The sequence below is a fragment of the Miniopterus schreibersii genome, assembly GCF_964146895.1.
Source record: "Miniopterus schreibersii genome assembly, chromosome: 4".
NCBI classification, from domain to species: Eukaryota; Metazoa; Chordata; class Mammalia; order Chiroptera; family Miniopteridae; genus Miniopterus; species Miniopterus schreibersii.
Genome location: NC_138105.1, coordinates 21,438,240 through 21,452,876, shown reverse-complemented (window position 1 = coordinate 21,452,876; position 14,637 = coordinate 21,438,240). Strand labels below are relative to the sequence as shown.

At 44.6% G+C, this 14,637-nt stretch overlaps 1 pseudogene across 1 annotated transcript; it reads left to right on the top strand.

Annotated features, from left to right (window-relative positions):
- The first annotated feature begins 11,571 nt into the window (after nt 1-11,571).
- On the top strand, nt 11,572-11,972 carry LOC308556122 (large ribosomal subunit protein eL34 pseudogene; annotated as a pseudogene). Its single transcript has one exon. The product of its transcript is annotated as a large ribosomal subunit protein eL34 pseudogene (transcript).
- Nucleotides 11,973-14,637: the final 2,665 nt, after the last annotated feature.

The window sequence follows — 14,637 nt, the reverse complement described above, 5'->3', positions numbered from 1 at the left end:
AGGACAAGCAGACAGAATCACTCTGGCCCAGGTGCAGCATTTGTGTGAAAAATGGGGCCTCGCATTTAGGTTGCTTCACAGAGTAATTGGAGACAGAGCCCACAAAGGTAGCAAAACTAAATGAGCCGATGCACTGCCTGAGACGCCCGAGACCTTGTACACCCCCCTTGGAGGAGCCAAGTAAGCACCCGGCTCCCAGAGACAGCAGAGCTTTCCCGAACAAGGGCTCCAAGAGCTGTTGCTCAGACCCACCAGGGCCTGTGTATCAGCCGAGTCCTTGAGACTCACACAGGAAGGAAGAGAGGTGACTGTCCCATTGTCAGCTGCTCCACACTGCTCTGCGCCTGCCACTGTCATATCCACTCGCTCCCATCTTTGCATTTTTGCTGATACCGGGAAGGAAGCCAAGTCAAAGTCAGCTCAGCAAATATTTATTGAGCATTCTCATTGTGCCAAGTACTGTGCTTGCCTATATATCCCTGCACCCCAGCTGAGGGCATGAGGTATTGAGGTTCCATAACCTCTTTAGGGTCACCAGTCTGGGTCATGAGAGATTATTAACCATTTATTAATAACAACTACTTAATATATATCTAAAATGTGCCAGGCAATGAGCTAAAGTACTTTATTTGTCATTTCAATTAATCGTCCCAATGATCTAGTGAAGTCGGGCCTAGTATTAGAGGCAAAATGGCTTAAGGCTGTAGAGTTAGTAGGTGATGCAGCCAGGTGTGAGCTCAGGCTCAAGTCCACACCATTAGCCAGATCAGAAAGCCTAGGTGAGGCAGGTAACAAACTGAGGACGAAGGCGGGGCCTCTAGGCTGGAACCTGGGCAACATCAGGGCTGAAGTGTCAATGCCACATGATGTCTGGAATGGGGACATAGCATTCCTCAGAGGGAGGAATCTGAAAGGACAGCTGTTGCTCTCAGAACTCCCTACAGGCCTCTGTTCCCCAAACTGCAGCTGGACCACCCAGACCAGGAGCTCTGGAATCAGACAAACCTCTGTTCTGCTGCTTCCTGGCCCAGTGACATGGGACAGGTCCCTTAACTTCCCTGAGCCTCAGTTTGGTTCTCTGTGGAAGGAGGTGATATTACCTGCTGCTTGAGGTGCATCAGCGAGGATTAAATGAGAGAACATGTGTAAAATAGGGCCTGCCACATAGTAAGTAAGGGTCAATGAGAACTCCTGGGACGATCCCCTCTTAATTCAAAGAGCCCTCGCTGGCCTCTGCGTCAAGACTACTGTAATCATTCACTTTGGCCTCCCTCCTGGGATTGGACAGAGACCTGATACATTCATTTAATATAATAGTGCCTTCTCTGGTACCAGAATGCCTGTGTTCAAATGCTGTCTCCACCACTCACTACCTGTGTGATCTTGAGCAAGTTGCTTGAATTTTCTAAGCCCAGGTCTCTGTCTATAAAAAGGGGTTGATGTGAAGATTAAATGAGGTAATCTATATAAAACAGTTGGCAAAGTGTCCATCACATACGAAACACTCAATAAACGTTAAACATGAAAAGAAAAAAAAGTTAAACTAATATTTTTGTAGCATCGTCTGTGTGTCAGACCCAGCACTAGATGCCAGGGATGCTGTGATAAATGACACTGACCTGGTGCCTCCCCCCCACCCCCAAGAGGTCACAGAATCCAGTGAGGAAGACCCACAAACCAGTAAACCAAGAACTAAGTTACAAATTGTGATACAGTCTGGGGAAGGAATAAACATGGCTTGGTGATAGAGAATAGCAGGTGGGACCTACTTCGTGGAGTCAGGAAGGTTGCAAAGTCTGGAAAATTCTGCATACTATAGTTCCCGCTTGGAAATTCATGGTGTTCATTAGCATATTAAGGACTGAAATCATAAAGAAGTAAATAAATCTTTTTAACTTTGTTTAACCTAGGTTTCTCCAAATTGTTCTGACTGCAGACTATTTTTCCCTGCAGACGGCCTTTTAATCATCTTTTTAAAATTAGTGTTCTGCTAAGCACATTTCAGAGCCCGAACTGAGTACTGCTCTGTAGTTAGCTGTTGTCAGCAGCCCCAGGCAGGAATCTGTCACCTGGCTATTGTTTGGACTGTAATGACAGTACTGCTGGTGAAAGGTATTTGCAGGTGTCACATCGATCCTGCTTTTCTCTGGTGCTATTGATCTCTCCTCTCTCTAAACTTCTTTCTCGGTACATTTCTTCGTGGCTCTTTGTTAGTAAACTAGTTTCCATTCTGTCTTTTCGCAGAGGACTGAAGAAAAGACCCCTTTCAAGGGGCAGTGAATTCAGGCGAGCTGTGCAGCGGCCATTGCAGCACGGAGACTTGGCAGCATTCCCCTGCAGCCAGCTCGAGGCACCTGTGCCTGTGTGGTGAGAGCACATGTCCTGTTTAGAATTCAGAAGTGACATTGATGCCACCATGCCAGCTGGCAAAGAGGTCCTGGGCATCCCCTGACCGCACCAGCAGGTAAGAGGAGAGAGAAGACACGCGGAGCCGTAAACCTGTGTCAACCTGCAAAATAAATGAGTGTAATCTGCTGCTGCTGAGTATCAGAGCAGAGCATGGAGCAGGCAAAGGATGACCTTGCGGCCAAGAAAATGGCTTTGTGCACAAAATGTTCCATATCTCAAACTTGCGAGGGAGCCAGAAATGGCTACAGTTGTGTCTACCAGGGTTAATGAAACACAAATATTTCCTGAAGTTGCGAATCTTTCAAGAACTTGGGAATTGGATGGACCTATATTTGTATCCTGACTGGCATCACACCAGCTCTGTGACCTTACTCACCCACTCTAAGCCTCAGTTTCCTCATCTGTAAAGTGGAGCTGCTGCCACAAACCTAATATGAAGATTCACTTGGGGGAGGGTGGCAACAGTGCAATGGCAGGCACTTAGTAGGTAGGGTATTTGAAAGTGTCATTTTGCCTCCCCTGTTCCTTGTGAGTTACAGTTGGCTTTTAACACCATAGGATGAGTAATTCACTAGGTTTATCCTATCAGAGTGCTGGGGACATGGGGTGGGGACAATAAAAAAAAGGATGGGAAAATTGCAGGAACGTGGCGGTTCCCGGGCCCGCACACCGCTGGCTGCAGCAGTGAAGAGTGGGGGACTTGGAGGCATGTGGAGAAGTAAAGAAATGCAGAGAGGAGTATGGAAGGGTCCCAGGGAACACTTTGGCTCCTGGCCCCATTGCTCAGAGCAAGATGCGGGCCTGCAATGGACAGTGACAGCCAATGACCAGTTGTGTGACTTGCACTGACATTCTGCTCTGTGCTCCAGGTGGCCACCTGGTCAGCAGGAATGCTCTGTCTTTCTCCTGAGAGTGAGAGCAATATTGGCTTAGAGAAGTGCGCCAGACAGGGCTTACAGAGGTCATCACCTGCTCATTTCACAGGTAGAGAACCTGAGATATGGGAGAAAGATTATCTCACGCTGTGGGACAGTATGATTTTAAAAACTTGGTTCTTAACTCTGAGTTTCCTCTTTCCACTACACACCAGGAAAAATAGCCCTGGGTGGGGAAAGCTTTCCTACTGGGCTTTCGCTTTGGGTACTAGGAATGTCAGTACCTGGCATAACGCACAATGACAGGCAGTGTATTTGAACCCACATATTCTGAAGCCATCTAAGAGGCATCTTTTACTCACCTCCTTTGCTCATTCCTCCTTTTGCTTTTTTTTTTTTTAACATGGTGAGGGTACAGTGACCATTCTGTGACCATGAAGATACCTTGAGGATGGGGCCCAGCACCAAGGAAGCTGGGCCATCAGAGGCATCATAGAACCACCATAGCAGTCTGGACTGTCAGTTCTGGGCTTATTTTACATGGGAAAAAAAGTCTCTGTTTTACAGTGTGCATGTGTGTGGGCGCGTGCATGCGCACGCTTGGGCATGGTATAGTGTTAGAAAAGCTTGGCTTCAAATCCCAGCTCTATATGACTTTAATCAACGTAGTTAATTTTTCTCTGGAATTTCTACTTTTTATGATGATATAAATAATTGCCATTAATTAGATACTCTGTGCCAGGAGTGTGCTGCCTACTTTATACACATCACAGAGCAGGTGTGACCTCCATTGTAGAGAAGACAAAACTGAGACTGAGGCTGGCAAGTAACTTGTGTAAGCAGGAATTCAGACCTGCAATTATCTGACTCCGGATCTCTGTTCTTAAAATGCAGGTGTCCACACAAAATGCATAAGTAGTATCTATCTCAAGATTTGTTGGAAGGATCATGTAAAATTGTGTACCAAATGGCACATAGGAGGCACTCATTAAATGGTAGCTACTATAATAATTCTTAGGTAAAGTTTTGTTTCTTAGTTTTTATTTTATTTTTTGGTTTTGCTTGTTTGATTTATCAGCCCTAGAAAAAAAATTGTGGGCAAAAAGGAAGCAATCACAGGAGGTAAAGGCAAAGGATTAGGATGGGAGGAAATTTTTCCTTTCTTGTTATAGATCATTAGAAGCTGCTGTTTCCTATGGTATCTAGAGGTCATTGAGAACGAGCTCTGCACTAGGAATAACAGGAAATGTGCTCCAGTCCATATGTATTAGTAACTCACTGGGTGACCCTCAGCAGAGTCCTTCTTTTGTCTGGATCTTATGTCTCACCTCTGTGAAAGGAAATGGTTGGATCTGCTTATCTTCAGGGACCCCTTCCTGTTGCCTCTCTGATGATGTGAAGCTCATACAGAATGGGCATACCCCCCATAGAATATTTATTTCAATGAAGTCTTCATTCAGTCATTTCAAGATACTACACACTCATATTTAAGACATGTTAATTTAATAAATTATATCGTACATATTCAAGACATATGTTAGTTTCAAGGCCACTACTTATGACATATGTTAATTTTAGCACCTTATCACCATGTCATTCTTCCTTAAGACATGTACTGCAGTTCTAAAAAATTATTTTTAAGACATTAGATGTAAGGAAAACTTACAGATAAAATCAAGTATCAGTAATGCAGAAATTTGACTTCCTTTCCAAATTATGTTTTATTCCTGCTGCTATTAAAAATGAGTCAGGATTTTGTGGTTGACAGCAACACAAGGTGCTTACAAGCTTTCAGGAGAAAGAGAAAGCTTCCCACATTACATATGCATTCTTAGACATGGTGTGAACCACTGAGTGACCTGGCAGATGTCCTCGTAGCAGCTGCATCCTGCACTGGCTCTGGCCCATTACACACTCCAAGATACCCAGGCTCCCAGACTGTCAGCAGTGTAAATATTTGTGAGATAGAGTCAGAGACAGCCTCGGGGGAAGATACCCATCCAGGAGATTGCAGGGCATTGCCGTTACCCTCTCAGCACCCAGCCCTACGTGGCCATCGGCACCCAGAGCAGGACAGCTCATGATCCAGAGTATTTAGGGAAATATAGGGAAGAACTTCCTGATGAACAGCCACGTACAGAAAGTGACCTTCTTATCACTGTAAGAAGGTGAGTGGAGGTCAGATAGCCTCTCAGCAATCATAGGAGATCGCTTCAGGTGGAGGTTGGCCTTGATAAATGTCATCTTTCCTTCTCTTGAGACTCCTGAGGTCGGAGCCCTGACTAGCACAGGGACAAGCGGAATCTGAATTGAGCCCTGGTCTTCTGGAGCTCAGCTGAGCACCCTGTGGAGATTCTGTCAGCCCAGACTCCTAGCACAATGTTTAGAGAAAAAAATGAGGGTACTTGGGAGTGATTTAATTGTATGGATTGCAGTGACTTCCTCTGTTATTGACTTTATATATTCAAGGAATCTTTAACGTGATTATTCTTGGAATGGACAACCACCACTACATTGATTTCTGCGAGGCTGATGGTATCTGGAGAGGGGCCAATTCTACTGGCAGAAAACATTTGGAAGTGACAGAGCCCTTGTAAGGAGGCTGTGAGAGGAGAGTGGTGACTATGGAGGAGTGAGCATGGGGGCTGCCTCGAAGCAGGCCGCTTTCAGCACAGCCTGCATGGTCCACCCACGCTCTCCCCTTTCCCTCATGTGCACATCCAGTCCTAGCCTGAGGGCTGGACATCCAGCTTTCCTCCTACCTGGCCCAAAGCTGGGATTCTGGGGGCTGAAATAAGAAGGGCACCAGGATATTTTAATATAAAAAATAATCACTTATATTTGAGTTATATGGAAAGAAATATATGAATTTATATTTGAGTTATATAAGAAGAAATATATGATTCAATAAAAAGGCAAACATATTAGCAGTGATTATTTTCTGATAGGTAGAGCATTATTTATTATAATTTCCCACAATTTTTTTTTTTAATATATCTTTATTGATTTCAGAGAGGAAAGAAAGGAGAGGGATAGAAAGATAGAAACATCAATGATGACAGAGTCATTGATCGGCTGCCTCCTACACGCCCCTGACTGGGGATCGAGCCCACAACCTGGGCATGTGCCCTGACCGGGAATCGAACCCTGATCGCCTGGATCCTAGGTCGATGCTCAGCCGCTGAGCCACGTCTGGCCGGGCACCCACAGTTGTTTTTATATTAAAAAATATATTGTTATGGCCAAAATATATTTCAAAAAAAGACTATATCCTCTGACACAATGGACCATTACTAGGAATATATCCTAGGTTAGTAATTTAAAACACAGAAATCATGTTTATATATATTAATATTAATGTATATATTAATATTAACATATATTAATATATAAACACGATTATATGTAACAAACTAATTTTTAGTAATAGTGAATGAGCTATACTTTAAAAGCTAATCTAAATATGCAGTAATTAGGATATGTAGGGTCAAGTAAATATTGATGCAATACAGTGTGGACTATGAAGACATTTAGAAAAGTTTTGTAATGATTTGGAGAGAAGCAAAGTACATACTGTGAAAAGAGAATGTAGCTTACGCATTTTATTCACAACATAATACTTTTTATATAATCATAATTCTGTGAATTATACAGAAAAGTGTTCAGTTGGTGGCTGTGGAGGGCAGATCTCAGGTGACATTTTCTTCCCAGGTTTTTTCTTTTCTGTTGTCTAAGTTTTCATTAGTGAACATGGATCACACACACACACACACGTTCATTGAAAAATTCATATTAGAAGGAACTTTAGACCACAGGGATTAGACATTTGATTACTTAAACTCTGAGGAGAGTAATCGAGGCATAAGTGAATATAAATTCTCATATTTATCTAATTTTCTTTCTAAATTCATGCTCCAAAGCTTATACAATTATTGAACCAATGTCTGGAATAATTTTACCAATTATTTGGAAATCGCATTAGGTGTGAAGGCAAAGGCACAGGACTGAAGTGAGCCAGAGGGTGTGAAGTCAGGTGCTCTCCCCTTTCAGAAGGTGAGATTTCCATGTGCACACTAACCAGTCTTGTTCCTTCTCTAAAGAAAAGCTTATTTTATTCAGAGACCTTGTTCTAATTTTACCCAATTATTTGAGTGGGTTGGCATTTATAACTAAGCTTGGATTTGGGACTATTGCTACATTTCTCACATCGCCACCAAACTGCATAACCATGCTGTACCTCCAGCACACCCAGAGCACCCTCTACCGGGCATGAGGGAACTGTTTCCCAGAAAGCATTTTCCACACAGCATTCTGGTGGCAGGGCCTCCTGGAGTGGCAAGAGCTCTGATTTTTACACAAATTTCTGCTGTACTTGACTCCTCACCCCTCTCCTCCCATCAGACTTCATGATTCAGTTGGGTTGAATTGTTTACATTAACCAGAAGTTGAAACAAGGGTCAATACAGACATCATAGGCAGAAGGGGGGTGGTGGTGAAAAATACAGGGAAATTTGTCAGATCTTACCCAAATCAGATTCTGTAATCCTTAAATCAGTGCTTAAACTCCACTTCCTACACAGAAGTCTGCTGACTCTACGATTATGGGAAATGGTGATGAAATCAATACTATAGATTACTAATGCTACATTGTAATGTGCTGAGTTTGAATGGGAACAGTAGGTTTAAAACAGGGTCATTAGTCTGATTGGCTAAATCGTTTAATAGCTATTGATTATGATTATAGCATATATGAAAATTTAGAGCCGAGTTCCCCTGCCCACAAAAAGGAGAAAGAAAGGATAAAAGTAGTGTTTTTGTGTGTGTGTTGTTTTTTTTTAAAAGAGTTTATCAGTTGGGATGGTGAGTCTAGTTTGTGCTGCAGTAAAACAAACACCCCCATTTCTTAAGCTTACATAACAAAGGTGTGTCCCTCACTTACATCAGTCTGATGTGGGTCGGGGACTTTGCCGAGTGAGTCTTCTCCAGGCAGTGACTCAGGGGCCGAGGCCTCTTCTATCCTGCTAGTCCACCACCTTGGAGTCTTTCCTTCTGACTGTGCTGATAGAAGAGAGAGAGAGACCAAAAAGGAACTGCTCCCATTCTTAGTTGCCTATGACTGGGGCACCAGATCTTTTAGGTTCAAGAATTAGTCATGTGACCCTAACACAAAGGTGCTTACTGAATATTTAGTGAGGAGTGGCAGCCTCTGCCCCAGGCAGTAGTTAATTGCTGCGTGCCATCTGGAAGAGTGTGTTCCCATCAGAGAGCTCACTACCGCACCTGGCAGCTTGGCGCCTCTGGGCTCCTGTGTGAGTCCCCAGGAAGAATGACCCTGTCTCCAGGGCCCGTGAGTTCCTGACATCAAACTCAGCTCTCCTGTGCAGCGTAGCCCACTTTGGCCTCCTTTTCTTTAACACAAGCGTTCATACATTCATACCCCAAGACGTGCCCATGCTGACTATCTGGTTTCCTTGAGAATGAGAGACCCACCTATGGACTTATCCCCCGCCCGTTTCCTTTCTGCCATAATGACTCCTCTTTTCTAACTCTAAACGTTACTTGTTGAAATCCTTCCTTTCTTAGGATATTTGGAATGATGTCACTTGTTTTATGAAGCCTCCTCTGCTCTGTCAACTAAGTGTTCATGTGACATAGTTGGTGAGCTTTTCAGTGACAGCGCTGTCTTAGTCCTTGAGGAACTAGTAGCAAATAAAATAGTTAAATGCTCTCATCTCGTGGAGTTTGTCTTCCAGTGAAAGGTGACAGTAGTAAAGAAGAAGTTTTTAAAAATTACTAGTTGTAGTAATGGCTATGAGGAAAATAAAGGGTAATTTCACAAGGGCAGGTAGAATAGTTTAGACAGAGACCTTTTTGAGAAGGTAGCATGTGGACTGACACTAGAACACTGGAATGCATGTTCTTTCCTCCTGGGCCTCACAGCAGTGTGCCTGTACCACTTACAGAATACTTCTCATAATCTATATGATATTTATTTTTCCTCAGTCTGTTAGATTATGAGCTTTTTTAGGGCAAGAACTATGCCTTATTTAATCCCTTACATTGAAATAGCTTTAAATTTTAATTTTTATGACATTTATAGAAATGGTTAATGACTAACTTGGTCCCTGACACTTAGTAGTTGCCCAATAAGTGGAAACTCTTAGCTTGCTGAACACAAACACACAGAGTAAGTGTTCAGACATGACTTGGATTGAAAAGAATTGAATTGAGTAAACATCATCAGAAGCAACTCACAGTGTTAAAAACAGAGAGTTCCCTTGTGCCAAGCTTGACAGTCACCCTCTCTGTGGCATCTCTCAAGCCAAACAGCATATCGAGTCACCTCCACTTCCTTCCACGTGTCACTGAGCACACAGCTGACTCGAGGGCTTTCATAGCATCCAAGCACATGTCCTCGTGTAAATTACTGGCTAGGGCTCATGCTTAGAAGCATAGGTTAAAATACATTCTCACGTAGACCGTGGCACCTTGTCAAAGGCTGGGTATGGAACAGACTGCCCTGCTCTAGCTATTAATCAGTGTAGTCCTGGCCGAGTTTTGGAGTACTGAATGGAGAAGGCTACACTGGTCTTCATATCCTCGCCCTTAGAAGGCAAACAGTGTAATGCTGCTGCTGCTGATGATGATGATGATGATTTTGTGCCTGAACAAAGTCCTTGCTGTGTCTAATTACATGGAATCCTTCACCAGCCTTATGAGATCTGACTCTCTGATTGCCTCCACTTTCCAGATGAAGACCTGAAGCTGCAGGAAGTGAAGGGACCTGCCAAGGTTCCAGAGCCGCTGAGTGGGGGCGTGCTTGGAAGGTGCGGTCTGATTCCGGAGCCCGTGCCTGACACGGACTCTGACACACACAGTGTCTGCTGATGGAGCTGCTTCTCTTCCTGAGGAGGGAACCTCTCGGGACTGCTCCCTCCTGTGGTTCTGAGTTAGGGCCACGGGAGGAACCTGCCTGAGATTTGGGGAGTGGAAGCGAAGCAGAGGCCGTCCTGTCATGGGTGAAGCAGTCAGGCCTGCTGACAGGCCAGTGCAGAGCTGCCTGGAAGGGCTCAGCCGGCCCCTGTGTCTTCCTGTTGCTGTCATTCATCTGTCTCTGCCACCCAACAGCAGCCTCAAGCCCCCTTCCGGGGCCTTGGCTGAAGGCTGAGGGGAATTCCAAAGAGGCAACTGGTGCCACAGATCAGGAGGTTCCAGGCTCTCCAGGAATTCCTCCTCCTAGTAGCCAGGGGCACACAGCTGCTTCCAGTCTCCCACAAGCTCTGGCTTCTCCATCCCACAGTATCAGGTGGGTGTGCTAGTGACTGATTCTCCAGTGCCCACTTCTAGAGTTCACTTCTCTCCCATCCTTTATTCTCATAATACTGGGAAAGGCTTCGTTTTCATGACTTACACACGTGAAATGCCAGTGATGGTAGAAAGTGAATAATAACGATACGACCACGACCCCCTGCAACATATCAAATGCTTGTTCTCGTCTCATGAGAAGGGCTCGAAGTGCATTACTTGGAATTACGCAGATTCACTCTTGCGTGAGGCCAATTTTGAGTTATGGTGCCCATTCTTTTAGCAGAGAAAAGGGCTAGTTTTTTAAAATGCAATTTATGACTAAAATCACCAGCAGGGTGACTTTGTCAAGCAATGGAACTTTGGCCTTGGTGGAGCTGCCAATTTAATTGCCCTCCTTAGTGCTCTGGTCTCTCTAATAGGTTATTTCATGAGCCATTAGTGACTGAACTCACATGGGGACACACACCCTTCACCTGCTGCGGCTGAAAGGCATGAGCCGTGCCCTGGTAAGACGGCTCACCAGCCAAGCTCTTGCCAAACGCGGATTTGGTGTTTCCCACAGCCCCCATGTCAAAATGAACGCCAGCTTCAAATTTCACTTCAAATTTCACGTTGAAGAATCTTTTTCTTCTTTAACAATCGCTCTCCATTCCAGCTCCACAAGTTGTAGGATAAATATTTTTATGCAAACAATTAGCCTTGCAGCCTGGCCAGTGTGGCTCAGTGGTGGAGCATTGACCTGTGATCCAGGAGATCAAAGTTCTATTCCTGGTCAGGGCACAGGCCTGGGTCTCGGGCTCGATTCCCAGTAGTAGGGTGTGTGCCAGAGGCAGCTGGTTGATGCCTCTCTCATCATCGATGTTTCTATCTCTCTCTCCCCCTCTCCCTCTCTCTAAAGTCAACAAAGATGTATTTTCTTCTATTGTTCAGCCCAATTGAAAATCACTCTTCCGATGGATGGTGACTTCAGGAATTCACAATGGTCCAGTGTTTGACATACCGTCGGAGGCTGTCCTATAATACAGCCTCTAACAAAACTAGGCTGTCCTGAACCCCTGGTAATCGAATTGTTTACCTTTATACCAAGAAGGTTGGGAAAGCACCAAAATCTGCATAGGCGTGTGCCCAGGCTCAGTTCGTGGAGTTCGTGCTGTGAGACCTAAAGTTCTCATGAGGTTGTCTAAAATGAAACAACATGTCAGCAGGGCCTCCGGTGGATTCATGTGTGCTAAATGTGTCCGTGACAGGATCAAGCGTGCATTCCTTATTGAGGAGCAGAAAATCGTTGTCAAAGTATTGAAGGTACAAGCACAGAGTCAGAAAGCTAAATAAAAAAATGAAGCTTTTTTGAGTAATAAAAGCAATTTAAAAATTAAAAAAAAAAAATCAATTCTTTCTACAAAAGTCTTATAGAACACCCATTTTCTATCTCCTTCACAATCCATAAAAAATGAATTGAAGCTTGTTAAATTCCATTCTGGTTCTTCTCAGTATAATACAAATTGCTTCCTTGGGCCATGTTGATCAATAGCATAGTGTAGCTAAGATGTTTCTAAAGCAATAAAGATTAACAGCATTATTTATAACTGCAAGCACAGAAATACACACACAGTGATATCTTAGGGTGTTTAAGGCACCGATCATGTTTCTAAAGCCTAAATTATTCAAGCAGCATCATTAAGGAAGAACAAGCCTATGAAATGAGTGATTTTTGGAATGATAGATGTGGATGGTTGTGACGGGCCACGGGCTGTGTCAGGAAAGGGTCGTTTGCTGGCCCTTTTATCCATGTTGCCGTTTGGCGTCCTTCCCAGGCTTGTTAGTGACGGATACAGAGCGTCAGCTCTCAGTCTGCATCTCTCGGCCAACCCTGTGGTCAGCCCGCTGCATTTGCTCCCCAGTCCAGGACAGATTTGAGCAGGAGCTGGAAAATTCCGTCAGCCCATCTTTCGTGCCTTTCTCTTTGGCTGAACACAGGATAGGGACAGTAGTGCCAAGCCCAACAAAGAGAAAGGGCACGTGATGGAGCAATGCAAGGCCAGGGGGCGTTTTCAAGGCTGGGGGTCCCCAGTGAATTTGGCCAGAAATAGGATCCCCAGCCCACCGTTGCCTCCCACCGTTACCTCCTTCCCTGGCCTAGACCTGTGGGCTCTTCAGAGAAGGCCTAGGTCCCGCGGCCTTCTTTCCTTTGCACTGGCTGCCCCGCTAGGACTACAGCACAGCTGAGCCTCAGGAAAACGAACAACTAGAGATCTGCCGGGGCGCGTGCCGGGTGACAGTGAGGCTGCTCTTCTTGCATCATCTCAAACCAGGTCCTGGGGCCCTGGGCGGGTGGCTCAGTTGGCTGGATGCCTTCCCGTCCACCAAAACCTTGCAGGTTTGATTCCCAGTCAGGACACACACCTAGGTTATGGGTTCCATTGCTGGGCAGGGCGTGTAGGGATCGATGTTTCTCTCTCGCGTTGATGTTTCTCTCTCTCTCTTCCTCTCTGTCTACAATTAATAAAACATACCTGGGAAGAAGATGAAAAGTAATAATCAAACCAGGTCCTTGGGCAGGATGAAGTTTTGTGAGTGCTGCAGTGCCCAGCACCAAGAATGACCAGCATTCCAGTCTTTCCTCCTGGCCTTGCCAAGCTGTTTCTAGATCAGATGTGCTTTCCTTTTCCTCCTGGTGACATGCATTGGCTCTGGAGGCAGCCCCCCAGGTCCCTGTTTGCCCTGCCTCGGTTAATGACATCTCACTGCAGGCCAGGCCAGCAAAGTGACCAGCAAAGCATCAGGCCTCAGAGGACCCCCCGCCAGATTACTGAACAACTTGAAACAACTCTTCTAGGTTTCCTCTGCTTCTCCTGGGTCGTCTCAGACATCTTTACTATCACATTTATTTCACTGTGCTGTCTTATTTCAGCCAGGTTTTGTGACTTAAGTTTTGTATTTAGGAAGCAAATGGTGGTTTTTATATTGATTTCTCCCCTAGACTCTCTAGGCAACGCATAAACCAATATTTGCTGTGTTCCAAGGTGTGAGAATATTTATGCAAAACACATTAGCTTCGTTGGGCCTCTTTCCTATTTCCAAACTTGTTCTTATGAACACATACCTAAAGGACTTTGGTAAGTGTGTCTCTTCTCCTCTCTGTTTACTAGATATTTATCAGATTATGTATAGTAAAGTATTCAATTGACTCAGTCGGCCAGAAGAACTGAGGAAAGCAGTGTGTTTGGGGGAGTAATGAAGTTGGAGGGTGAGTGAGATGATTGCCCTGAAGGTACCTTGAACTCTGACTGTGGGCCTGTGGGTGGGAAGACGATGTTGCCGGGAGGTTATGTCCAAAGGTGTGGAGCCCCAGAGCTGGGTTTCAGTCCCTGCTCAGGTAATGACTGGCCGTGTGGCCTGGGCAGGCCTCTTCATCTCTCTCAAGCTTGGGGTTTTCAGTAATAAAGACATTGATTGTACGTAGGTTATAGGGTTAGTGAAAGGATCGTATGAATTTCTATCCCAAACGGCACACTGAGCTTAGGATATATTAGGTATTCATCACAAGGTAGCTTTTTTGATAGTAAAAAAAAGTGAGTGAGGATGCTGTCCAGTCTTATAGACCATTATTTACTGAGGCCCTGGCATCACCGACCTGTGTGAGCCTGTATGTGGAGTGATAGTCCCAGGAAATTAAATATCAGCGTTCCGCAAGGTATTGACTGGATCAGTGAAGTCACAGCACAATTGGTTAATTGAACACAGAAAACTGTGCCACAAAATAACACGTTTGGCCTTATAGCTTTTCTCAGCCAATTCTTAAACTACCTCTAATACCAGCAGATGGAGAAAATAATATTCTGACGTCTGCTCTTCCATTCTGTTTCTCTGTCTACTCCAGCCTGTTTACACACACACGCTAAATCAAATGCGATCGATGATAATGTGCAGAATATTCTGTAGCCCTTTTTTTCCACTGAATGAAATATTCTATTTGCATACCAGTAATGATTATTCTGCCTAATTGATAGATGTATGGTGTCAAAACTTCATCAAGTGTTTGAAA